This window comes from Haliotis asinina, unplaced genomic scaffold (assembly GCF_037392515.1).
Source record: "Haliotis asinina isolate JCU_RB_2024 unplaced genomic scaffold, JCU_Hal_asi_v2 scaffold_24, whole genome shotgun sequence".
Taxonomy (NCBI): domain Eukaryota; kingdom Metazoa; phylum Mollusca; class Gastropoda; order Lepetellida; family Haliotidae; genus Haliotis; species Haliotis asinina.
Genome location: NW_027133896.1, coordinates 1,004 through 28,026, shown reverse-complemented (window position 1 = coordinate 28,026; position 27,023 = coordinate 1,004). Strand labels below are relative to the sequence as shown.

The window sequence follows — 27,023 nt, the reverse complement described above, 5'->3', positions numbered from 1 at the left end:
TCCTCGTGCAGTATATCTGCATAAGGTTCAAACAAATCAGTGGAGAAATTCATCTTCTCTCACGTGCATAATATTTCCACATTTTTTCAGCAATTTGATGCACACACACACACACGCATAATATATAGTGAATGCTTTAGATGAGGCTAAACCTTTGACGGGTGGTATAAGATATTTTCATGCTGTAGACATCTGTATGTTTCCACAATGTAAACTGTTAGGTTCCTCGTGATTTCTTGTACATATGCTTGTTCCATTGTCTCCAGTGCGGGGAAAACCCCCGTAACACTATACAGCAGGTTGAAGACTATGCTCTTGTACATATGCTTGTTCCATTGTCTCCAGTGCGGGGAAAACCCCCGTAACACTATACAGCAGGTTGAAGACTACCTTGCTCGTTTGGATTATGCAATTATATCACCGGTTTAGAAAATGATTTTCCACAGACACATGAACTTCATTTCCGCGGGGAATGACAACTGTCCGGATATTGTGGCTGGTGACATTTTAGCTAATGCGAAATAAGAACAACTGATGTCAAAATGGTGTCTCCTATGTATTAGCAGTGCAGGTGTGTTATTTTTAGGCAGTATAGATCTGTGTTCTGTTACAAGACTGCTCTTTGTTCTGGAAACTTTTGGTTCCTCTGGAACGGAAATCACGAAAATACATTGAGCTAATCCACAGCAAATTCATTCTGTTGAGCACAGAGAGGTTCTCCTGACCAGGATGAAACAGTTGTTCATGGTTCGCATTGGGTCAACTCGAATAAATACGCCTGTCGTTTTCCGGCGTGCACGTGTTTTTCACAAATCTCGTGTTTTTGGTGGTATCTGACAACAGCGGTGAAAAGCTCAACACTGTCTTAAAATGATACTAGCTCTGAGGGACAAGCTTGGAGGTAAAATTGGTATTTGGTGTGCAGAAACAAATTCCCATTCGTTTTAAAATAGTAATTGTTTTAACATTTAGCTAGTGGGGGCTTGTCGTTTTAGGCCTGTTTTGTGTCTATACGGCCTGTTTGAATGTCCGATATCGTAATGGTGGTTTTGCATTTATTTCATTAATGGGTAACTAGAACTACCCCATTCCTATCACACCCGTGAAGATGAGGGCTAGACATGATCTTCCCTAACCCATGCTTGTCGTAACAGGCGATTAACGGGATCGAGTGGTCAAGCCTGCTGACCTTGCTGACATCGTATCCCAATTGCGTAGGTCGATGCTCATGCTGTTGATCACTAGATTGTCTGGTGCAGACTCGATTATTTAAAGGCCGTCGCCATATAGCTGGAACATTGCTGAGTGCGGCGTAAACCTAACCACACTCACCTCTCTATCATCGTTTGACGTCATGTGGGTAATCCCCTTCCGTCACTTAGTAAGCCCTGTTTGTTCTGAATCACTTAGTACGCCCTGTTTATTCTGAATCACCTAGTACTCCTTGTTAGTTTCAAAATCACTTCGTAAGCCCTGTTTATTCTGAATCACTTAGTAAGCCCTGTTTGTTCTGAATCACTTCGTAAGCCCTGTTTATTCTGAATCACTTAGTACGCCCTGTTTGTTCTGAATCACCTAGTACTCCTTGTTAGTTTCAAAATCACTTCGTAAGCCCTGTTTATTCTGAATCACTTCGTAAGCCCTGTTTGTTCTGAATCACTTAGTACGCCCTGTTTATTCTGAATCACTTAGTACGCCCTGTTTATTCTGAATCACCTAGTACTCCTTGCTTGTTTCAAAATCACTTCGTAAGCCCTGTTTATTCTGAATCACATAGTAAGCCCTGTTTATTCTGAATCACTTAGTACGCCCTGTTTATTCTGAATCACCTAGTACTCCTTGCTTGTTTCAAAATCACTTCGTAAGCCCTGTTTATTCTGAATCACTTAGTGCGCCCTGTTTATTCTGAATCACTTCGTAAGCCCTGTTTATTCTGAATCACATAGTAAGCCCTGTTTATTCTGAATCACATAGTAAGCCTGTTTATTCTGAACATGAAATGTCATACATCAGCATATGTATTCATTTACTTGTGTCGTTCATTTATCATAATTTACACCATCGCTTGACCCGTGAAGTTCCGGGTTACAATGTAATTTCAATTCTGAACGCATTAAAAACAAACCTTGGTTTATTCTGAAGTAATCACGTGGTCACTGTCCTGGATCATATAGAAGAAATTTCACATCATTTCCATCGTAACGCCGAAGACCCGAGTTCGATTCCCACATGGGCACAATGTGTGAAGCCCGATCCTGGTGTCCCCCGCCGTGACATTGCTGGAATATTGCTGAAAGCGAAAAACTCACTCACTCATCGTAGTTCACTTTGGCTTTCCTTTGTTGTCTTCTGTTTTATCATTATCACACAGACGAGTTACCTCCCTTAGTCGTGCAACAATCCTGTGACCTGATTCGCCATGATTTTCAACTACTCAACTCGCTTTCCGACCAGACCAGACGATGCAGACACGTCTACTGGGCATTAATTTAAGTTCACTCACAGGTGAATTATGGGGTTGTGTCAGTAAACACGCTCGAAACGCTTGCAGCATCTGACGGTCTTGATAGGGAACGGCCTGTGAAGAAAATAGACGGTATTAAATGCAACAGCACAATATGTATCATTAGATTAAGAGACATGTATCAGGCTAACTGATACTAACTGTCATTAGGTGAGATGTTATATGCACTTACGTAATTATAAACAGCATGCGAGGGTCGCCCCAAAAGGTAGTCGGCCTCAGCCAGAAAATGATACAAATGCAGCTGTTTTATGTTTTATTATTATGCAAAGTATCTGTCAACATCAACAGGGCAGGTAGACCAGGGGGCAGCGGGGCAACTGCTTCCTTAGCATTTTCTTACAGATTACATTTTCTGCTTCAAAGTATTGACATAACGCTCTATTAACGTAGGAACTGTCCACCGCCCACCAAGAAAAGTCAGACTACGACCCTGCCCAAGCAAATTGGTTTTGCTATGTTCCAGTCTCACGTAAACCGGAAGTCGGACAACTGCACAGTTTGTGTACCCCCATGATAAGAGTAAATTGGCACGGTTCCAAAGGCAGAAAGCCGTGAATGCACAATGTCTCGTATAAAATGGTCAAATGAAACATGTTATATTTGGGATTCATAAAATGTTGTTAGATGTACTTGAAACCTTTATAAGGTTTTTAAAGGCACCGCTTGAAGTTGTCCAGATGGATAGTTGTATGCTTGAGTGAGCGTCATGCAATACCATACACCAGTATCTTGTACATTGGTTATTTATCGTATCATGTTTGTCAGAAGTGTGTGCATTTTTCGTTCGTGCATCTGCAGACTGCAGTTTTATAAAGGTTGCAAGTTTTATGTGAGAGGCAAGAGGTTTGATCGACATGCAAGACGTTGGTTAGTAAATAAGGAAGCATAAGACAATCCGGTGATTAACAGCATGAGCATCGATCATTGAGTTTCGATGACGTGTGTGAACAAGGTCAGCGAGTGTTTTTGTTAGATGGACCCATGAAGATCCGGGGTAGATTACGTCCTCAGCATCCCATGCATGCCACAAAAGGTGACTATGCTTGTCATGGGAGGCGACTTGCAGGATCGGGTGGTCAGGCCCGCTGACTAAACTCACACACACTTATATTTAGATGGCGACCATCTAGCCCCAATGGCGGCGGACGTGTTTTCACTCACTGGCTGATGTTTTATTTTGTTTGTTTAACAAAATGTTACAGGTCTATGGCGGTGGTCTGTATATAATTGAGTCCGGACCAGACAATCCAGTGATTAGCATGATCATGGTCCCAAGTTTCAACCTGTAAACTCGAACGCGTCAGTCGCCTCTCATCACAGTCGCGAAGACCAATTCTAATGAGGATCTTTATGGGTCTTTGATATGGTCTGTATTGTCACGTGCCATGGGAATGTTGTGGGGAATACTATTGCGGGTTGCGGCGTTCAGCAACATTCAGTTGATAAAAAAAACTTGCAATACTGGCACATTGGTAGGGTTCCGGTCCCTGAAAAACTTGCAATACTGGCACAACAGTCGGGTTCCGGTCCCTGAAATACTTGCAATACTGGCAAATTAGTAGGGTTCCGGTATCTGAAAAACTTACAATACTGGAGTAATATTAGGCCTCCGGCCCCTGTGAAAACGACCGCTGTTTTTTTTTTTTTTCTTAACTATGGAAGTATGGAAGTTACGTGGGACTACATAACCCTGCACCATTGACAGTTTACCATGATGCACAATTCTTGTTTACCATTTACCTTGAAGAGCCCTTGCTTTTAGAAAGATCCTCTTTTTCTCCACCGTTCTTTCCTGCAAACCAGATGTTTCTCATGAAACACAATGGTTTAGAATCACGCCCGACAAAGTGAGTGCGTCGACGCCATTTTCTACAACAGGACTTCATCTGAACTGAACTGTGCACATATTAACCTAGACAGGTTCATTATCCGAAGATGTCAAAATTATGCCACAAGAATTCTACTCTTTAGGATCTAGTGTGATAATATACAAAGATGTGGTCTGTTTAAAATCTGAACGTTTCGTTACACTCCACCACTGAGTCCAACAAAACCTTACGGGAGGTCGCGTCAGGTAACCCTTGAGATTGACCTATAAGAACGCAGCTTACCAAATCGCGAAAGTGGACATTCGCACATACTTTTTGAACTTTTATCTCAAAAAGGTTCGCACCCAAACGATTCCGAATGCTAATTAGCGTATGCTCGATTCCGGGTGATGCACACGACGTACGTACAACGATGACAACGGTGAGTAAACAGTCGCTGAAAATAGTGTTTAGCTTTCGGAAATATTAGCTAATGGTAACCATGTCAACAGAAACCCCAAAGCGTATATACTGCAGGTCAAATAACGGTTATATGCAGATTTTTGTTTGTGGAGAGATCTGTGTCAGTGACCTGAATATTTTGAAAGCCCCTCCGATCCCTAAATAGTAGCTGTTATCTGATTGGTTAAATCTAATTAACCGTCTCGCGTTTGATTGGACGGTCATAGGTCGCTCAAAGGTTACCTGACACGACCTTCTAGTCGGGTTTGTTGGACTCAGTGGTGGAGTGTAACGAATAAAACTGAGTCAAAGTTTACTTAGACTGGATGTTATGATACATTTCTTTTGAATTTGAAGAGAAACATAGCTCTTTAGAAGACTCGACGAAGCATGCGGATGCTGGAACTGAATATTGTTGGGAGATTCACCCCTTAAGTCCAAGACTTATCATTCAAGAATTTCTAGTGTCACCCTACACAGATACTTTATTTGCAATTATAATTTTACTGCTATCATCACAGTCAACAATGGAAAACAATTGTGACCCAGACCTCTCGCTATAACACGAAGGGTGGATGACGACATAATCCTGAAGTGGCATGTACTTACCATAGTCAGCTGTTTCCTGAGCTGCTTGCCAACCTCTTTATAAGACGAGGACCGCGCCATGTAGTAGAAGAGAAGGAGTCTGAAGGAAAAGTGCGTGTATAAATGTCTTATATTACTGCAAACAAGAATAAGTGGGACCGGCGCAGAGAACACGTTTACGAGAAGTAGGCGGTGCACGGCAGTGAGCAAACCCATTTGGTTTGTGAACGGTAGATGAGCCCATTTCTGGTGTCCCCTGTCATGTTTTACCGGCATATTACCAAAAGCAGCGTAAAATCAAACCTGTCAATTCAATATTAAAGTCCTGAACGTTTTATGTTGAGTCAGAAGCAAGTGTCCGGGTCGACAGAATTTGGATAAACCAGGTGTCAATCAGGACAGGTGGTATTAGATCATGAGTTAACAGTATTTAAGCTAACATGGTATACTCAGGGGGAAAAGGGGGAGCAGGCCGAAAAATACCTACGACGCGCCTTCGATGGTGATAAAAAGAAAACAGGATTCATCTGGCACCAGCCGGAGTGGAAAGCCCAGGACGGGGAGATCTGGAGAATACGGCCTGTGTCCCACGAGGGGAATCGGGGCTAAGTAGGTAAGTAAGTATTAGTGTCAGTAACGGCATTTGACGGATAACCTACCGCACATTAGAGAACCGATATATACTGAAGGACAAAAGAAACGTCGTAATATTGTAGCATCAATGGAGTATTTTATGCTATTTTTTAAATATAGACTGGAAGTCGAGTTTGAGGAAGTCATGAATCGTGGTCATATAGTCTGTTTTGCCCAGTTGAATATCACTTGAGATTGAGGTGAGAAATGTTTTTGTTAATGGAAAGGGAAGAGTTCGTACACTGAAATCGAGATGCACCTGCATCATGCATCATGCATGCATTCAGACATAAATTGCCGGCTCGAATGGCAATGGTTCACTTGTTTTCTGAACACAGCAACTAGGGCTAGTTCAACATGAAGATATTGGACGTCTACACAGTCTCCGGCGACGTTTCTTTTCCATTTCAGTCTTACACTGATTAAGTCTGTCATCCAGGTATAAGATATTTACCAACGTTTAATTCAACGTAAGTCCTGATAGCATCAGGTTTTGGGAAACCAAAGATTATCTAGGCTCTATTATTTTATGGGGATCGGCAGAAAGGGGGATTTGTATTTTTGGTGGTAAATATGTATTTTGAAAGATAAGTTTCAGCCTGACATTGAGTGAGAGAAGATGGTTTTGCGCCATGAACAGTATTTCATTTGATTCAAGGCATGACGCCATGTAAGACGCAACCTGGTGCAAATTAGGTCGTTGATGAGTTCTTTTCGGTGTCACTTATGAGACTGTCAGTAATTTTCTTCTGTGTTTCTCATATCCATCGCTGTCTCAATGTTCATTCCAACGGGAACAAACACAACGTTTTCTTCTCTCAGTGTGGAAATATATGCCCTGGTTTGATAAAAAAGTATATATATATATTTTTTTACCTTTGAACTCATGACCAGTTTGATCTTTCTTTACATACATTTTCTTTAATTCCGAATGAAAACGATTCGATCTTCATATTTTCAAGACTCGCCAAGTGATCTTATTATGAAAATTTCAATCAGTGAATAAAATCTTTATCGCCAATTTTTCCCGCCCGCTTTCTTTCTTGGTGAAGCCGCCTCTGAGGTGTAGCGGTTCAAGTATCCCGCCCTAAGTTGAAATATGGTACTCGTTGGTCCCTGTCTGGCCCTTGGTATTAATGTGTACAACAAGTACTGGTCGGCTCGGAGTCAGTATAAACAGTACAGACAGCCTCGGTCAAAGTAAGTTGTTGGCGCACCAGGGTCAATGTTCTCGATGCAATAAGCTAATCCAATGAACGTTGTATAACGGTATTACCGTAATGTATATGACGCTTGCATGCAATTAAAGATTTTCCGGAGGTTAATACCTGTTCATATGGACGTATATTGACCGAGGAACTACCAATGTACCACGTGAATACGCTGACCTACATACCAAGGTAGCACTATTGAAGCGCGGTAAATTGTCACTAGACCTGCTCCTTTCTGCATTTGATAGATTAGTAGAACCAATATTGATGTATGGATGTGAAATATGGGGACATGAAAGACTGACATGATAGAGTAAATCGAAACTGTCTAAAATTAGCGACAGGTTTATGGTATAACACACCTAATTTCATGATGTACAGGGAACCTATTAAGCTCCAAATTTCGAAATGACTAATTTCGTATTTGTGTAAATTGACAGTCTCACATCCAAAAAACAAAATAGCAGCTTTCATTCTTCAATATATTACTAAGCAAAACAAAACATCAAATATCCATTTCTCAAACATATTCTCGGTAAGTGTGGATTGCCTGATGGTTGTGACAACTTGAATCATTTCCAGTGTTGAATCAGTCTTAAAAGACAATTTTTTACAAACATGGATGAGCAATATGATTCCTCTAAAGAAGATTCTGAAGCGCTCTCAAAATTCGAAGAACATCTACTTCTCCCAGATATTAATTTAGGACATGCGAGCATAAGTTTCCCACAGAAGCTGGGATATGGCAAAACACCACAAGAGAAGAAAGATTTTGTAACTTATGTGATACACATTTGATTGGATATGAATTTAACAATTTATTTAAATGTAGTTATTTTGCAGACACAAATAAATCATAGATTAAAGAACCATATTGTTCCTGGCCAAATTCGTCAAAATTCCGTCAAGTTGTTCCATGTCAAATATCTACGCTTAAAAATGTATCGAAATTCATTAAGATTGTTTGTAAACACTTTTATTGACTATCATTTAGTCATCTTGTACATTTTGTATGTACTTCTTTGTTAAACTCATGTACCATCGACGGTGGATTATTTTTAAAAAACGAGCAATAAACAAGTGATGTTTACATTTCGAATTTTAAACGGTCGGGAACAGAGATGTCGATGTTGTCTTTGTTTCTCACAAGAACTGGTTGTCCTGTAATTCATGAGCCATCCACTTGCAAGATATACGAGAGTGAACAAAAGACTACATCGGGACAACTTCGGTGATACAAAATCGATGACGGGGTGAGACCAGGACCACGTGCTGCATGGTGGCAACCGACGTCTGTGACGTGAATCAGAGTAGACAGTCGAGAGACTGACACCGTGAACATAGAAAATATGACACTAAAGTTTTGTTTCGTTGTGTTCAATAACTTCAACTGAGGTCACTAAAGGAATCCCTGGCGAGATTTGATCTTTTATACCAGCAACACTGTTAGAGAGCTTTCTACCATTTGATCAAACATACGACAGACTGCTTCTTTGCGCAACTTTTATGGACTATTTTGCAACAAAAATGGGTGATTGTACCCATCTGGGGAATCTAACCCATGTCTTTGGAATGACGAGCGAACGCCTTAACCCCTTGGCTACCACACGTCACCATAGACTTATAGAATCAGTTGTATACCCAGACTTCTATTGATGATAAAAACACGTCGCCATAGACTTATAGAATCAGTTGTATACCCAGACTTCTACCGATGATAAAAACACGTCGCCATAGACTTATAGAATCAGTTGTATACCCAGACTTCTATTGATGATAAAAACACGTCGCCATAGACTTATAGAATCAGTTGTATACCCAGACTTCTACCGATGATAAAAACACGTCGCCATAGACTTATAGAATCAGTTGTATACCCAGACTTCTACCGATGATAAAAACACGTCGCCATAGACTTATAGAATCAGTTGTATACCCAGACTTCTATTGATGATAAAAACACGTCGCCATAGACTTATAGAATCAGTTGTATACCCAGACTTCTACCGATGATAAAAACACGTCGCCATAGACTTATAGAATCAGTTGTATACCCAGACTTCTATTGATGATAAAAACACGTCGCCATAGACTTATAGAATCAGTTGTATACCCAGACTTCTATTGATGATAAAAACACGTCGCCATAGACTTATAGAATCAGTTGTATACCCAGACTTCTATTGATGATAAAAACACGTCGCCATAGACTTATAGAATCAGTTGTATACCCAGACTTCTATTGATGATAAAAACAATTCTAGATGTGAAGCTACAAGCGTGTTATTCGTTTGGTGCAAAAAGCGATAAATTTCAAATCGTACATTCGTCAAAATTTCCGTAACGTTTATTGCCTGTTTTATGGTGTTTTTTGTTGGTTAGCGACACACTCGACATTATTCCAGCATTAAGGACGGGCTGTGAGTGAAGTCTGTATCGGGCAATACAGTGATTGACATCATCAGGATCGATCTTGCAAATGGAGTGAATTTAGTTTTCCGCCGACTTCAGCAAGACTTTCGCATTATCACAGCCGGGGACATCATCTATGGACTTTTTACACATTTTAACCATGTGGAATCGAACCAGGGTCTTCAGCGTGGCGAGTGAACTCTTTAACCACTAGGCTACCCCACCGACCTCGCAACCAGAATGCTATTATTACATGGATCAACCATGTCTGTGGACCATACCACCGATCACCGATCACCGATCACCGCTCAAGTTAAGCATTGGTTTCTGAAGACCCGTTATAATCCGAATGTTTACGGTTGGTTGCTATCGTAACCAATATTATGAGTGTAACTCACAGCAGGAATATTATGACGGCGATAACGACAGAGGGTGTTGCAATGTAATCCAGAGCGTCGTGTAGCCAATCAGGGAGGTTTCCCACGCGTGAGGCGATGACGTCATAAACATGTCGCTCCAGCTGAAACGGACCGCAGTCATCGGATGGCTGAAGTCTGCAAAATAAGTGAGTGGGGTAGTTGGGTTTAACGCCGCTAATATTATCATGGCGTGAGTGCTTTGTGTGAGCGGAATGCCCGAAGTTTGGAAGGTCTGAGACCACTTTGAGGAAAAGAAGAGGTCGAGAACCATGACCTTGGAGAAATCAGTTTGACGTGCATGTGCAAAATACCACTATAACATATCCGTTCTTCATATAAAAACATAAATAAAACTTTGTGTTTTTGTGTACGAGTAAACATTCTCTTCCCACAGTGGGTTACTTGTCACATCGTAGATAAATCTGCTGCCATTTGTTGCCGCTAGGGGATTTTACAAGAACCGCGAAATATGGCCGTATTAGAACAGACGTTCGTAACCTCTGCGGGAAGAGAATGACAAGTAAACTGCACATGTACAACGTAACTTGCAATTTGATATTACTTTCGGATCCGCGTTAACTGCGGTTAATAATAGTCACAGTAGCTTTGTCTTGAAAGTGTCTCGGGCGCGTTAATTTCGGATTTCCGTGGTATCCGAATTTACGAAACATTTGAGCATCCCGTTCATAAAGGATAAAATTCGGATCCGAAGTTAGAACACTTTGACATCCGGATCAAGTGGGATCCGATGAATGTCGGTTGCCACACCCTTCTGGCCTGAGGATCAGATGTTTAGGACAGTTTTGCTGCCAATTTTGATATACATGTACAAAGGTGGACGGAGAACGCAAATTGTTTTGTGGGGGTTGCTTTTGTTGTTTTTTTTTCAGAGTCGCTGGCATGGTTGACATATGTCATCAGTTCGAAACTGCACAGCTCGAAGCTCATGATGTTGATCACTGGATTGTTTGGTCTAGACTTGATTATTTACAATAAAGCTGTAAAATTTATGAGTGCGGAGTAAAACTGAACTCACTCACTCAATTCAACCTAGCAGTGGTTTCATATTTTGACGTAAATATTATGTAAGTCATGTTTGAAATTATTCAAATTATGCATAATCGTATGTATTTCAAATTAATCTGAAAAGCTGTGCTTGCATGAGTGTAATTCAACGTCCTTCAACATTACATGGTCCCTAAAAGTACCCAGTGGCAGTATACATCTAAGGACACTCCAATCCAGAAATGGTAGGTCCACAGATGTTCTTTGGTTTGTTATTTAAAGCTGCACTAAAGTAATGTTCAAGCTATGTGACGGCGGTTTGTAATTAATCAGCACTGGTCCAGACAATCCAGTGACAAACAGCATGAGCATCAATCTACGCAAATGTAACAACCATGGGTAATATATTTCTGGACTCACTCTATGACGGCGTATCCCAGGGGAAAGAGAGCGAAGAAGAGGTTGAGAAGTAGAATAAACATGTAGAAGTTCCCGGATCTCGAGGCTCGGAACACTTTTCTTGGCGCCACGTAGCACGTGCGGGCAATGACATATTGGAAGTAAAAGAGGATGACAAGTTTGACAACGCCCGCCAGTGCCAGGAATGGACAGAAGTAGAGACCGAGCCAGACCAGTGCTTGACCATAGGTGAGATCTAACACCCCAGAAGCTACGTCCATCTCGCGATACTGTACAACACAAAGAAAACACAATTACTATTAAGTGGTAAAGGATGTCCTCGCGCTGTGCAGGCATAGATTGAAAGGGTGTCTTCGTTCTGTGCAGATATAGATTGAAATGGTGTTATTCATGCTCTACACACATGTGGTTGAAAGGGTATCTGCATGCTCTGCAGACGTGTGGTTGAAAGGGTGTCTTCGTGATGTGCAGAAACGGGGTTGAAAAGGGTGTCCTCAAGCGGTGCAGACGTGTTTTAACGGGTGTCCTTGTGTAAAGCAGACATGGGTTGAAAGGTGTCTTCGTGCTGTGTAGACATGGGGTTGAAAGGTGTCTTCATGCTGTGTAGGCATGAGGTTGAAAGGTGTCTTCGTGCTGTGTAGACATGAGGTTGAAAGAATGTCCACGTATAGAGCAGGCACGGCTTGAAAGGGTGTCCTCGTATAGAGCAGACATGGGGTCCCTGTATAGCATAGGTGCTGAGACGATGTCCCAGCATAGTACGCATAATTATGTGGGGGAGACGATGTCCTAGCATAGTACACATATGTGAGTGAGACGATGTTCTACCATAGTACACATATGTGAGAGAGACGATGTCCTAGCATAGTACACATATGTGGGTGAGACGATGTCCTGGCATAGTACACTTATGTGAGTGAGACGATGTCCTGGCATAGTACACATATGTGAGTGAGATGATGTCCTGGCATAGTACACATATGTGGGTGAGACGATGTCCTAGCATAGTACACATATGTCAGTGAGACGATGTCCTGGCATAGTACACATATGTGAGTGAGATGATGTCCTGGCATAGTACACATATGTGAGTGAGACGATGTCCTGGCATAGTACACATATGTGGGTGAGATGATGTCCTACCATAGTACACCAATGTGGGTGAGACGATGTCCTGGCATAGTACACATATGTGGGTGAGATGATGTCCTACCATAGTACACATATGTGAGTGAGACGATGTCCTAGCATAGTACACATATGTGAGTGAGACGATGTCCTGGCATAGTACACATATGTGAGTGAGACGATGTCCTGGCATAGTACACATATGTGGGTGAGACGATGTCCTAGCATAGTACACATATGTGAGTGAGACGATGTCCTGGCATAGTACACATATGTGAGTGAGACGATGTCCTGGCATAGTACACATATGTGAGTGAGATGATGTCCTGGCATAGTACACATATGTGAGTGAGACGATGTCCTAGCATAGTACACATATGTCAGTGAGACGATGTCCTGGCATAGTACACTTATGTGAGTGAGACGATGTCCTGGCATAGTACACATATGTGAGTGAGATGATGTCCTGGCATAGTACACATATGTGAGTGAGACGATGTCCTAGCATAATACACATATGTCAGTGAGACGATGTCCTGGCATAGTACACATATGTGAGTGAGATGATGTCCTGGCATAGTACACATATGTGAGTGAGACGATGTCCTGGCATAGTACACATATGTGGGTGAGATGATGTCCTACCATAGTACACCAATGTGGGTGAGACGATGTCCTAGCATAGTACACATATGTGAGTGAGACGATGTCCTGGCATAGTACACATATGTGGGTGAGATGATGTCCTACCATAGTACACATATGTGAGTGAGACGATGTCCTAGCATAGTACACATATGTGAGTGAGACGATGTCCTGGCATAGTACACATATGTGAGTGAGACGATGTCCTGGCATAGTACACATATGTGGGTGAGACGATGTCCTAGCATAGTACACATATGTGAGTGAGACGATGTCCTGGCATAGTACACATATGTGAGTGAGACGATGTCCTGGCATAGTACACATATGTGGGTGAGATGATGTCCTACCATAGTACACCAATGTGGGTGAGACGATGTCCTGGCATAGTACACATATGTGGGTGAGATGATGTCCTGGCATAGTACACATATGTCAGTGAGACGATGTCCTGGCATAGTACACATATGTGAGTGAGACGATGTCCTGGCATAGTACACATATGTCAGTGAGACGATGTCCTGGCATAGTACACCAATGTGGGTGAGACGATGTCCTGGCATAGTACACCAATGTGGGTGAGATGATGTCCTACCATAGTACACATATGTGGGTGAGAGGATGTCCTGGCATAGTACACCTACGTGAGTGAGACGATGTCCTACCATAGTACACCAATGTGGGTGAGACGATGTTCTGGCACAGTAGATATCTATGAGTGAGACGATGTTCTGGCACAGTAGATATCTATGGGTGAGACGATGTCCTGGCACGGTACACATGTTTGGGTGAGACGATGTTGGTGAGATGATGCATAGTACATATGAAATTGAAAATACCTTTAAGCGGCCACAAGACTTCACAATAACAGCTCGAAGAACGTCAAATATGAGTCCCACAACGAGGACGAGGCCCAGATCGAGGATAAGCACTTTAAACACTTGCTCTCCAACCTCGTTTTCCCAGCAACAGAACTCCGAGGCGTTTCTCTTTGGAAACAAACACAGTAACACATGAAAACAGTGATCAATGTTTGCCATGAACACTTAGCCTCTAAAGTTACATTCAAATCGAAACTTTCAGGACTTCTTGTGATGTGCCACATTAACCTTCGAGATGTAAAGCTGACTAAATCTGTTTTATCGTTATTTAGGCACATGACATCCTCGATATCTCCAGGGTATGCGTTCTGATAAATATCCACTATACCCTGGATGAATCAACGGTGAGGGAGCCGCTTTCAGCAATATTCCAGCAATATCATAGTGGGTACACTAGAATAGGCTTTGCACATTGTGGCCATGAGGAGAATCGAACGCGGGTCTTCTGCGTGACGAGCAAGCAACCACAAGCCCCTACAGCATCTTAAGGTGGCACTAGTACCTCGCTAAATTAGTCAGCGTCACCAGATGGCGCATTGGAGGAACCTGCTGGGATACCTTGAAGAGTTTCGGGAGGGCTGTCTATTTCATGCATTTAGGACTACCGGTGCCTCAGCATGACATACAGACTCTTAGCATGACATACAGACTCTTAGCATGACATACAGATTACCTGCTCTGTGGTGGAGTTTGCAGTGTCGGCAATACATTCGGTTGTGACGTCATACAGTGACACGACAAAGACGATGAGGCTGGCGATGTAGAACAACGTCGTCCTGTTGACGATAAAAGATTATGAAGTGACGGAGTACGGTACGGGCATCCACAATTTTTCCTACTTCAGCCAAGTTCCCAAGTTTGGCCCCTCAGTCGCTTTGGACAATCATTGACTGTTGTTTTACGCAACACTCAGCACATGTTCCAGCTTTATGGCAGCGGTTTGTAAATAATCCAGAAAAACCAGCGGTCAAATGCATGAGCATCGATCTACACAACTGGGATACTCTGACATGTCTGAACCAAGTCAGCGAGCCTGATAACTCGATCCCGTTAGTCACCTCTTACGACAAACATAGGTTACTGAAGATCAATTCTAACCCGGATCTTCACCGCTTTTTCACCTGTTTCAGCTTTGTCACGAAATGCCAAGAGTATGGGTCGAAAACCGACGTCATGTACACTTTGGTCAATCCCAGAGAATATCTCGCTCAACAAGCCTAAATCATCCGATCCGATCTAACTAAGATCATGGATACTGAAGACAGATTCCCAGACGGGTCTTCACAGACAACAAGCACTGGTTGCAGAAGACCCATTCTAACCATCATCAAATCATCAAACTTAATGTTGGATATGCCCTTTTACCTGCCCAGGGTCAGTTTCAACTCCGTTCTTGGGTGCCACTGTTCCAACCTGATCAACTGGCTGAACACAAGAGGAACAATCAACTTCAGACCTGCAACCACTAGGGGCAGCTGCAATACACAAGTGCAATCATAAGAAATATACTATCCGGAAAAAGAAACGCATAGACGAGACATTTGTTACGAATATGTTGTATTTTCAAACATGTATAATTCGTCCACAAATTGTCACGCAATTGTAGTACCCGGATGTACCGATCTTGGGCAACTCGAGGTCTGCCACTACAGGGGCGGTCATTTGTTAGTTGCAGCGAGCTGCAAGTCATGATATCTTGCTCAGACTAACATTCAAACTCCTCGCACAGAAGATTGGTAATCTCCAGCATGCATTCTTTCAATCGCGATGTTGCGTGTCGCAGAGTCAAGGCGTGACGTATTGATTTCACCTTGAAACTCCTTCAAACCGAATGCTATTTTCTGAAAGTAATCTGGAGTTTTATTGCCAAACAGTGACTGCTCTTTGGTGCACAGTTTCAACTGGAAGGTGCCGGATTTCTGTTGCGTTGCGGCGATGACTTTCCAGTCTTTGTAAGAAATCTCATCAAAATCAACATTTTCAGGTAACATAGATTTTTACATGTGCAATTGTGTAAAATCATGTTATCAACGCGTTTGTTACAGATTAGCACGATTGTTTCATCACAATAGGTAATTTATAGATTTTGAAAAGTACAAATCGCCTCTGCGTTTCTTTTTTGGGGGTGGTATATTAATGCATAATATCTGAATTCAGTTTTAAGATCATCTTAATCGTTCTGTTTGTTTGTTATTCCACACCGGACTCAGGAATATCTCAGCTATATGGCGGTGGACTGTGAATACTCGAGTGTGCACTGGACTATCCAGTGATAAACATCATGATCATCGATCTACACAGTGCGGCGTTAAACAACAAACCAACGGACAAACTCTGATTACATGTTCTTGAAATATACCCCTGGCTTCGGAGGATGTAAGTCGCTGGATAACCCTTTAGGAAACAAGCATGTGGCGTACAATGTCAGCATGAGGTCCATGCTCACTCTATCAGCCTGTGGTTCCGTGACCAAGAAGTGTTCTCTTGAGTGGCCACCGATCCCACTTACCTCGTATCTATCCAGGAAATCGCTGAAGAAATCTGGTAAGGGTATCGGCGTCTCTTTGATGTTGGCCACAAGGAAGATGAGGTAGCCACTGCCTCCCAACACCGCCATCACCAACAGATTCACCACCACCCTCAGTATCACCAACATACACCTTCGCCAGCGGGGACGAAAATGTTGTACATAATGTGTTTTCATTCTCTACATTAATATTAACAAGCACTGACATGTTTCTTTTGTTAGTCGCCTTTCATCAGTTAGGGCCGAGAGGTAGCCTAGTAGGTAGAGCGGTCGTTCGTCACACTGAAGACTCGGGTTTGATTCTCCACATCGGTATAATGTGTGGAGCCCATTTCAGCTGTAAGCCACTGTGATATTGCAGAAATAATGCAAAACGCGGCGTAAAAATCAACTAACACCCAACAACCAAACCTAACTCACTCACTTGCATCAAACATGGTTTCCTCATGACCTATTCCAGCCGCTTCAAGGGGGCATTCCTCTCCACTCGCCTCTTTCCGTAACCTCCGAGAAGAACCGTCTTGCTATTCGGTTTGTCCCGGAATAACACGAGTCGGTCACGAATGTTCACGGGGGCATACCGAATGTACAGAGACTGCATTTGCAAATTCACTTAGGGTACCACAGTTGTTGACGGTATTTCAGTACAGTCTGTGGAAAATGCACAAATGCCTTACAGGACATGTGTTTATCAGCATCATCAACAGACCATCACTCATCAACGGCAGCATGACCAGCAACATCATCAACACTACCAAGCAGCATCAGATATCACAGTCATCATTACCTTGAGCATAGCCCACGTTGTTTTCTTTTGTTCTTCCCTCTGTCTTCCCGCACAAGTTCCTAAAATCAGTTGATTATGTTGATATAATACGCTTACTCATCACTACGAGTGCAAGGAAATATACTAGTCACATAAAGAAACTGTGCACTGTCAAAATATTTTCCCAGGTGATAAGTACGATAACAATGTCAAAGGTACATATAAACTGTAATGGAAGGATCATGAGAGCATAACAATCCGGGAGCATTTCAATTGAAAAGTCAAGCACAATGACGTCACTAGTCCACAAGCGGGGCACGGGTCAAACGATCATGTCACAAGCTCAGTAACGGGTATGTCCACCATCGGCATTAAGAACAGCAGTGCATCGACGACGCATAGAACCTATCAAACATGTCACGACAGATCCTCTCAAGTTCTGTTGCAAGGTCAAGGACGTTATCTGGCGGATGATGAAGATCCATCTCGTCCAAAACATGTTCTATCGGAGAGAGATCCGGAGAATTTGCAGGCCAAGGCATTAAGTCAACGTTGTGGTGTTGCAAGAGGGCGGGCACTGTCCCGTTGGAATGTTGACGCAGGGCTATGACTTTGCAGAAAAGAAATTGCCACAGGTCGACGAATCTTATCCCTGTAGCCCACACCAGTAAGGTTGCCCTGAACAATTACCAAAGGGCGTGCTGTTATCCCACCCCAGACCATCACGGAACCACATCCATTCCTCTCCAAGACACACGCCTGTTCTCCCACGCGTTAATGGGAAATGTTATACCTGGACTCATCTGTAAAAACAACATTTCTACACCAAAATCAGGGTCTGTGGACATGATTTCAGTACCACATTCGGCGAGCTTGTCGATGCCGTTGTTGACGTAGGTCGTATGGCGGGACGTCCTGGTCTGATCCCGTGATGACGTATACGTTGTCGAACTGTGTTGGGGGTGAATTCGGCGAAGTCTGAAGCCTGTGGGGAAGGTGGGTCACCCTTATCCATCTGTCCTGTCTTGGCATCGTTGCACGTGGACGTCCAGAACGTTGCCGATGGACGACGTCTTTTGTGTTCTGGTAGCGTCTCACCAGTGCAGAAATGGTGTGTTCCGGTGGCAGAGGAAATGTGCAACCACTTGTCGTTGAGACATTCTCCCATGGACCATCCGAATGGCTTCTTGACGTTGTGCAGACGCTAGCCTTGGCATGCTTTGCGTTTCAGTAGCCGTTTAATATTTTGAACGATCGCAAATGGCGGAAATTGAACATTCTAAAGTGATAGTATTATGTGGCATTCATTTGCTCTGTATCTCTTTCACGGAATGCACGTGCAGCAACGTATTCCACCTCTCAAGGACGAAACCACTGACGTCACGGAACGCGGCACGTGCATGCATGTTGCATGTTGAATACATGTCAGTAGCCTCTGAGTTTAAATCATTATGTGTCTACACAGGTTTGATTAATTTAGATTTTTATTTTTTGTATGCACAGTTACTTTATGTGCCTCGTATCAATTTCAAGTGCTTAAACCGCTATGAAGGAGTGAAAATTCTGCTATTCTATTCTCTGACCATCCTTTGTGTTTTCTATGCGCAAAAGCAAAAGTAAGCCTGGCGGCGAATGTACCTTTAATTATTACAAATTAATTATTATTAATTATTACAAATATATCTTGAGTTACTCACGATGGCTGAAATGTTGACGATGTAACTTAAAATCTTAACTCACTCACTCACTCACTGGCCGCAGTTTTAATTGGGATTTGAAGGGACCGTGTGCTCTTTCTTGCATCAAGAAAATTTGCTTGGTCACCTCAAGCAAAATTCAATCACACAGTAAAAACTATGCCTGTCTGACGTATTGACACATGTGACGGCTAAATGTCTAATGCTTTCTTGACTTTGTGAAGATACGAAAATATGAGGTGTGACATTTTTCAATGTCAATATGTACATAACAAAAAGAAGCATACAGTTAATGATCACTCAATCCAGGCAATTCATACAACATAATAGAAATAGCATTGTCCTGTGTTCAGCGAGTCCTTTTGGCACTCGTTTAGAGTTACTTCCCCTTACCAGCATTTCCGTTTTAATGGCTTCCTTCCGGTCACTGGCTCCCTGCTTCTCATACACGGAGTAGTCCCATGACGTAAAGAGACGCCAGGTGTACGTCATCTCCTCGTCAGAGCTGCTGTGTTTGGTTCTCCGGAACCGAAACAGCATGCTGGAGGTGGAACCTTGTCTTACCATAAAATAACTCAATACAACAGCATCAGGAAGTCAGAACTATGCGTTCAGACTATCTAAAGCATGAGTGAGGTGTGTCAACATTTGTTTGCTTGTTGCTTCACTCCACATTCAGCAGTTTTCGAATTAGATGGCGGCGGCCGATACTTAATCGAGTCTGGACCAGACAATCCAGTGATCAAGAGCAGGACCTACACAATAGGATTACGATGATGTGTCAACCACGGCAGCGAGCCTAATCACCCGATCCCGGTAGACCAGTTCTAACCGAGTAACCGGACCTACACCGCTTCGGCACATGTTAGCTGTCAACTGGATGGCCCGTAGAGATGCACACCGCAAACGTTTAACACTTTGGGAAAACATAATATGTAGAGCCCAGAGAAGACCTCGCTTTTTCGGAAACAGATTTTGTTGGGGTAAAAGACAAGGTACACAAAAATGTACTTTTCCTGGCATTGGTGTTGCGCTATTCAAACAGAGAATGCCCTGGTTCTGCTTGGTCATTCAATGGCTGTCTACTGGATGTGCACTTTTTTAACAGCTGGTTTCGTAACCAAATCCCCCAAACTCTTTCCAGAACCACAATCCAGTAAGACAATATTCCTGTGATGTAAAAGTGCTCTTAAAATGTTTTAAGTTAAACCATGGGCTGACAGGAATTATAGGTTAAAATTTGTACGACTCAAACAAAACCTGTTTCATTTTAAACAAACACGCAGTTTAACAACCGCATTTCTATCACCTTGACAACATGAACAAAATAGTTTTACCTGAGAATTATGACAATAAAAGACAGCAGGTTGACCGAACCCCAGGTGAGGAAGTACGCCATTGGTCGTTCATAGTACCCCCATGTTGTGTTGCTGTACGCCCCGTAGAACATCACGCTTGTGGAAAGCTCACCCTGTCAAAACACGCGACATTCAAAACGTCATACAATTGTTTTCTCACGACACACAGTCTCTATAAATATTTTAACAATTTTGTTCGGTTTTGGTAAAGCTATTCAGAATGACCTTTTTTTCATTCTGAAGTTGCTCCTTTGGTAAAACCCTTCCTGATGAACAAATAGGTAGTGCGGTTGTAAGTCTGTCAATATCCGTGTGCATCTGAGATTTTAGCAAACAAAAAAAAAAAGAATTATTCCAGAAGAAACTGTCAGCAATCACAATTGTATCCTACGTGAATACATAGCCTCCGAGCCTTAAACATTATCGGCATTCTAGACGATGGTTTGCCGGCAATGAAGTATACGATTTAAGAATAACTATTTACTCGTCATTGCTTTTAGCTTCATCGTAGTGTAAGAACATACACCGAAACGTTTCTCTATGCAACAAAACAAAAGTTGCAACTGTGTTGTTTAAAAGGTGAGCGCGCACTGTGCCACAACAAATTACTATGTTATTGTAGGTGGTATCTGAACAATACCAGGGCTCTGTTCCACTATGCCACCTTGACGCATAGCTGATCACACATCCAAAGATTTAACATAGGCTTAAGATAGGTTTGTGCAACCGGCCCTGATCATCCGGCGATCTGGCACACAGGAATGATTTGTTTTGCTTGTTGTTTGTTGCACTCAGTAATATCTCAACGATATTCAAATATTATGTAAATAACTGAGCCTGGGTGAGCAATCGAGTGACCAATATCATGCGCAATTATGTCACGATGACGTATCGACGAAGTCAGCGAGCCTGATCACCTGATCCCGCCTTTTACGACAAGTATGGGTTGCTAAAGACCAATTCTACCCAGGATCTTCACGCAGGGCAATAAACTATGCATTTATCAACTATGTATGATATACGTACAAAATATCCCACCACGTCGCCTGGGATAGTTGCATCCCCTGACAGAATCTGAAACAGACGCTACCTGGGATATATTCCAGAATAATGGTGATCTATATTGCACAGATCTGAGGTAACTTGTAAAGATTGAATTGTATATTCTGTGATTTTTATACTGACCTTTCTATGTTCGTTCAGAAGACTTGCGAAAACGTAATCTACCTGTGGCATACTCATTACCCACCTCTGGTACACTGGTGATTAGTGATAGTGTTTACCTAACAGGTATCTAGAAGGGGTGACTATTGAGGGGATAACAGCTATGACGATAGTCTATTACAGCATGCTACTGCGATAGTGGTAGTTTTTACTCCTTGAATTGTCTCACTTGAAGTCTTTCCAAATGAAAGTACAGTTTATTTGAAATAAAAACTAGTTGAAGTAGTTTGTCTCTTTTAATACCTGACAGAAACGTCACCTAAGCAGATGAAACGTAAACTCAATGAAGCTTCAAGTCTGCACCTGCACTCAAACAAACGGCCTTCCGTGTTATACCATATTTATTAAACGAGTGAATGATTTTTTTATCAAACGAGCGAAAGCGAGAATGGTCTTTCACAGAAGCGAGTTTACTATTGTGTTTATTACATCCAACACAAACTGACAGAAACTGAGGCTACAGTGTGAAGACTCCCTCTTTTCCTCGAGTCAAACATGGTCCAGTACTACTGCGATAGCGGCATTAGCATTGTGACGTCATAACTCTGAACCCTTATGACGTCATACATCTAGCGGTATTACACTAGTGTAATATTGCAGTAAAAATATTACACTAAACTGATGTTGCCGTAAAAATATTACACTAAACTAATATTGCCGTAAAAATATTACACTGCAGTATCTTCCAGGGGTGAGCAATAAGAAAGTAAAAGTACAACACAAATATTTGTCAACGGAAGTCAGTTACTACACTATCGATAGTCACACATACTATCAGTGCATCGATGGTTTTTCATTTCTAGCATCAATTAATTGCTATCGGAGACTCAACACTAACAATCCATCATTACAGTCCTAGTGTCTGGTTTGGTATATTAATGAAGGCATGGACCTTACAGCTGAAGACTGACGAAAACGTGTTTCTACCTGAATACTGACGTGCAAGCCTACATATGGCATACTGAGGTAGGGTCTGCCTGTTTGTACCTGTGGTACCATGATGACAGCATTTGCCTAACCCGTTGAAACTGAAAAAGAATTTGCCTACCTGTGGCATACTGATGAAAGCGAGGAGAAGCAGGGCAATGATTATGTTGAGGTAGGTGAGGAACCTCAGGAAGAGAAAGTAGGAGGCGACGTTGCTGCCGTGGTAGGCTGCGAGGGGAGCAAACATTTCATGAATTAGTTTTGGAAACAGATATCATAACATAAAAGCGACTAAACCCTTTCAACTTTTATAAAGAATTTCTGCTGAAACATTGAGTCGATTGTAGAATTCCGGCTGTATGATGAGAATGTTCTTTTTTGTTTGTTTGGGTTTTTTGATAAATCTCTTTCAAAGAGCCTTGATAAAATGTGTTCGCAAAGTGAAGCGATGAGCCCGTCTGGTTCTTAAGCTGTGACAGCAACTGTATCATTATAGTGTTTCAGATTGACAGCCCTTAAATCTGTGAATGGTCATTATGTTCAAGATAATGCAGATTCGATCATTAATTGGAATATTGCTGGTATATATAACTGAAATATTGCCGAGTGCGGCGTAAAACTACATTTACTGTATGACTCTTACGACAATTAGTTGGGGATCAGAATCTTCGCCAGTCCCTGGTACATGCGCATAAAACACATGCTTTATTTTTTGAATGTATGTCATGTATGTCAGGATCTGTTCTACCTACCAGAAATTTTAGTTATGTTCTTTCTCCAAAATCCGATTCCAAAGTCCCCGTAGATCCTTGCAGCCTAAAACACATGAATGAAGATACATTTCAATGTCGCAACATCTACAGGACCGAATTATCTCGTGGTTTCCACAAACAGGTGCGTCATAAAACATCATATAAGTTGCAGATAATGCCGGTGGAAGGGGGCATGTTTGTCCTTACAGAGAACAGTGACGTCATCACTGATTATCAATCACTTTATGTCTCTAAAACTTGTTATTAAGTTATTTGTATTCTTACCCGTGATTTCTTTGATCGGCTTTTAAAGCTTGTGTACATGGAATCTGCATCAAGATTGTCTCTGAGATATCTGTAGATGGGGACAGAAAAAATGTTATCATTTTTTGGAAAAAAAACCCATGCCATTATTGTTTAAAATAGCACATATAGGTGTGTAGATCAAAATATTGATGAAATGAAGGTGTGAGGTTTGAATTGCGTTGTTAAGTTGTCTTTCACTGTCAGGGTTTAATTGTATATTCTTGTTGAAATCTCTGCATGGTGGTTCTGTGGCGGAAAGTACTTGACTATGTTTGGTTTCCAACAGAACTTAAGACAACTGCCTGTATGTGGTACACTGAAAAAAGTTCCTCTTTGAAAAGCATTTTAGAAGTTGTATAGGTGAAGGAAAACCAAGGTCTATGGGTAGTCAACTTCTTTCTTGCAATGGGTGCAACGTTTTGATGTAGGTACTAACACCGTTATCAAGCAAGTGATGAAGTGACGTCACACACTGCAATAAAGAAGTTGACTATGCACAGAACTTGGTTCACTGAAGAAGGGTACTTGCCTGTCTGTGGTTTTCCAGCTGAGTGAGTGTGGACTTTCGCCCTTTTGAGCAATATTCCAGCAATATCACGACGGGGGACACCAGAAATAGACTTCATACATTGTATTCATTTGGGGATTCAAACCCGGCTCTTGCCGTGACAAGCCAACGATTTAACCACCAGGCTACCAGACCGCCCAAGATTACCATTTGAAGGCTTTTCCCAACAAGTAGAAAGCATCTGTTGTGGAGACGTGTGTTAATACCTGGATAGCCTTAGTTTCTGCTGAATATGGAGGGGCTGTTCTCGCAGCTTGTTGAGGAAGTCCTGATGTACCGATCCCCTTGCATCCATCTCCCCTGAATTCACCGCCTCGATGTCGTTCGACCAGTCGAAGCTGCCATCAGTGAGTGAGTGAATGAGTTTATGTTGCTTTATGCGCTGTCAGTAGGTTATCTCATCTGGTGATGCGGGAGAAAAGCCCATGCACGACCATGGACATATTGCTAAAATTCAAGGATCATGAATGGGACGAATTGTTGATTTGAAACGACTGTCAGAGGATCCTGGCACAACTAAGGGACGCAACCTTCACCTCTGATTGACAGCTAGGTCTTTACATTGTGAAGAATGTCACTGGATTGTCCCGTAAGTGTTTATCGACCATTTTCACTGGTTTACAGAAATAGGCTGGAACTGTTTTTGTTTATTACCAGATGCAGTCAAAATACATCAGTTGTACAGCTAGGAACTTCTGTCTCCCACGTCGTCCTCAAGTACACAGCCGTGAAGGTCCGGGGTAGAATAGACCCTCAGCAACCCATGCTTGACATAAAAGGCGACCATACTTGTCGTAAGAGGCAACTAACGGATGGTCAGGCTCGCTGACTTGGTTGACACATGTCATCGGTTCCAAAATGCACTTGAGATATGAAGACATGTGTTAAACAAGTCAGCGCGTCTGACCACCCGATCCCGTTATTCGCACTTTAAGACAAGCATGGGTTGCTGAGGACCAGTTGTAACCCAGATTTTTGTGTTTCACACAAAGGTGACTCTTGTCGGCTCATTCGCTCGAGGTTTTAGCTGGATTTAGTTTCAGCGAAGAACTCGAAAAAGTTTAAGGAAGCTCAGAAGGTATAAAGTTACTTAACATTCAGGCAGCTGAGAGAAAAGATCTACCTTTGTTTTTCGTGGGAATAGCGAATGCGGTAAATGACCTCATCCAAGGTCTTGCGTTCCTGTCGGTGTCGGGGCTCAGGGGAGGGTTGGTAGCTGACCTGGGGGTCATCTGGAACTCATAGTGAATGAGTGAGTATGGTTTTGCACCGCTTTTAGCAATATTCCCGCAACATTAAGTCGAGAGGCAACAGAAATGGGCTTCACACATTGTGCACGTGTGGGGAATCGAACCCGGGTCTTCGGCAAGACGAACGAACGCTTTAACCAGTTAACTACCCCTCGTCCCGGTGGGCACAGAAAGTCCATCTCATTTCAGTGAGATGAAAGAGCACTCCAAGGGGCACATGATGTCTCGCTAGACCCTTATTCTTTGTTTCCTGTAGGTTTTAGAGCTTTCAATATGGGGGCGTAGTTTAGTGATATTACGAGATACTGTATTTGCAGGGCGAAGATGTTTGAATGGCGCCTGGTGTTTGAGGGTCACATCATATATCCCCAATGTGTGACTGGTGCCTAATGTATTGGAGATGTTTGAGGGTAACACGACATCTCCCCAGTGTTTGAGTGTTGCCTAATGTATTAGAGATGTTTGAGGGTAACACGACATCTCCCCAGTGTTTGAGTGTTGCCTAATGTATTAGAGATGTTTGAGGGTAACACGACATCTCCCCAGTGTTTGAGTGTTGCCTGGTGTATTAGAGATGTTTGAGGGTAACACGACATCTCCCCAGTGTTTGAGTGTTGCCTAATGTATTAGAGATGTTTGAGGGTAACGCGACATCTCCCCAGTGTTTGAGTGTTGCCTGGTGTATTAGAGATGTTTGAGGGTAACACGACATCTCCCCAGTGTTTGAGTGTTGCCTGGTGTATTAGAGATGTTTGAGGGTTACACTATATCTAAAAAAAACAGTCTCTGTACCATTCAGTCATATATAAAAAAATGTGCCGTTCATCTTTGATGAACTATCGATCAAAATGAGGTCATTTAGTCATATAAAAAAAGAGTTCCGTTCATCATATAGTGTATGATTTGTCCAAAAGAGTGTTCATTTGTCATTTATCAAAAGGTGTTCCGTCAACAAGATTATGTATCATTTATCAAAAAGAGTGTCATTCAGTTATTTATCAGAAAGAGGTGTCCCTCAGTAGAGTCCAACAGTGAGTCCAACAGCAAAGAACGGGTGTTGGGGTACCTTCCCGGGTGATGTTGTCGCTGAAGGCGGTGTTGCTGACACTGTTGTAGACACTGACGCTGGTTGGGGAGCGAGTCAGAGGGTGCGTCTCCACACTCATCTCCATTGTGGTTGACTTGCTCAGCTGATTGGAGCCGACTACAAATAAAACATATATTACTGTGCATAACCCAGGCGCCGAAACCAAGTTTTAGGCTCGAGATATGTTATTTTCCAGCTACAGGTACTTGTTTAACTACGACACAGAAAACCCGGCTGCAAAGCACAAGCAGTTACTATGCAATCTGACCCACACTGCGTAAACACGTATAAACTGTACGGGTGTAGGCGTACATAATCAGAACATAATACCAACTCTGTGACGTTTTTGCAGAATATCTTTCCTTAAAATGAAACAGTTGTTTAACAAACTATCATTAAAATATTGACACAGTTCACTATTG

At 42.4% G+C, this 27,023-nt stretch overlaps 1 pseudogene; it reads right to left on the bottom strand.

The window, feature by feature from the left end:
• Positions 1–2,510: 2,510 nt before the first annotated feature.
• Positions 2,511–26,686, bottom strand: LOC137269987 (transmembrane channel-like protein 3; annotated as a pseudogene).
• Between the last annotated feature and the right edge of the window lie 337 nt (positions 26,687–27,023).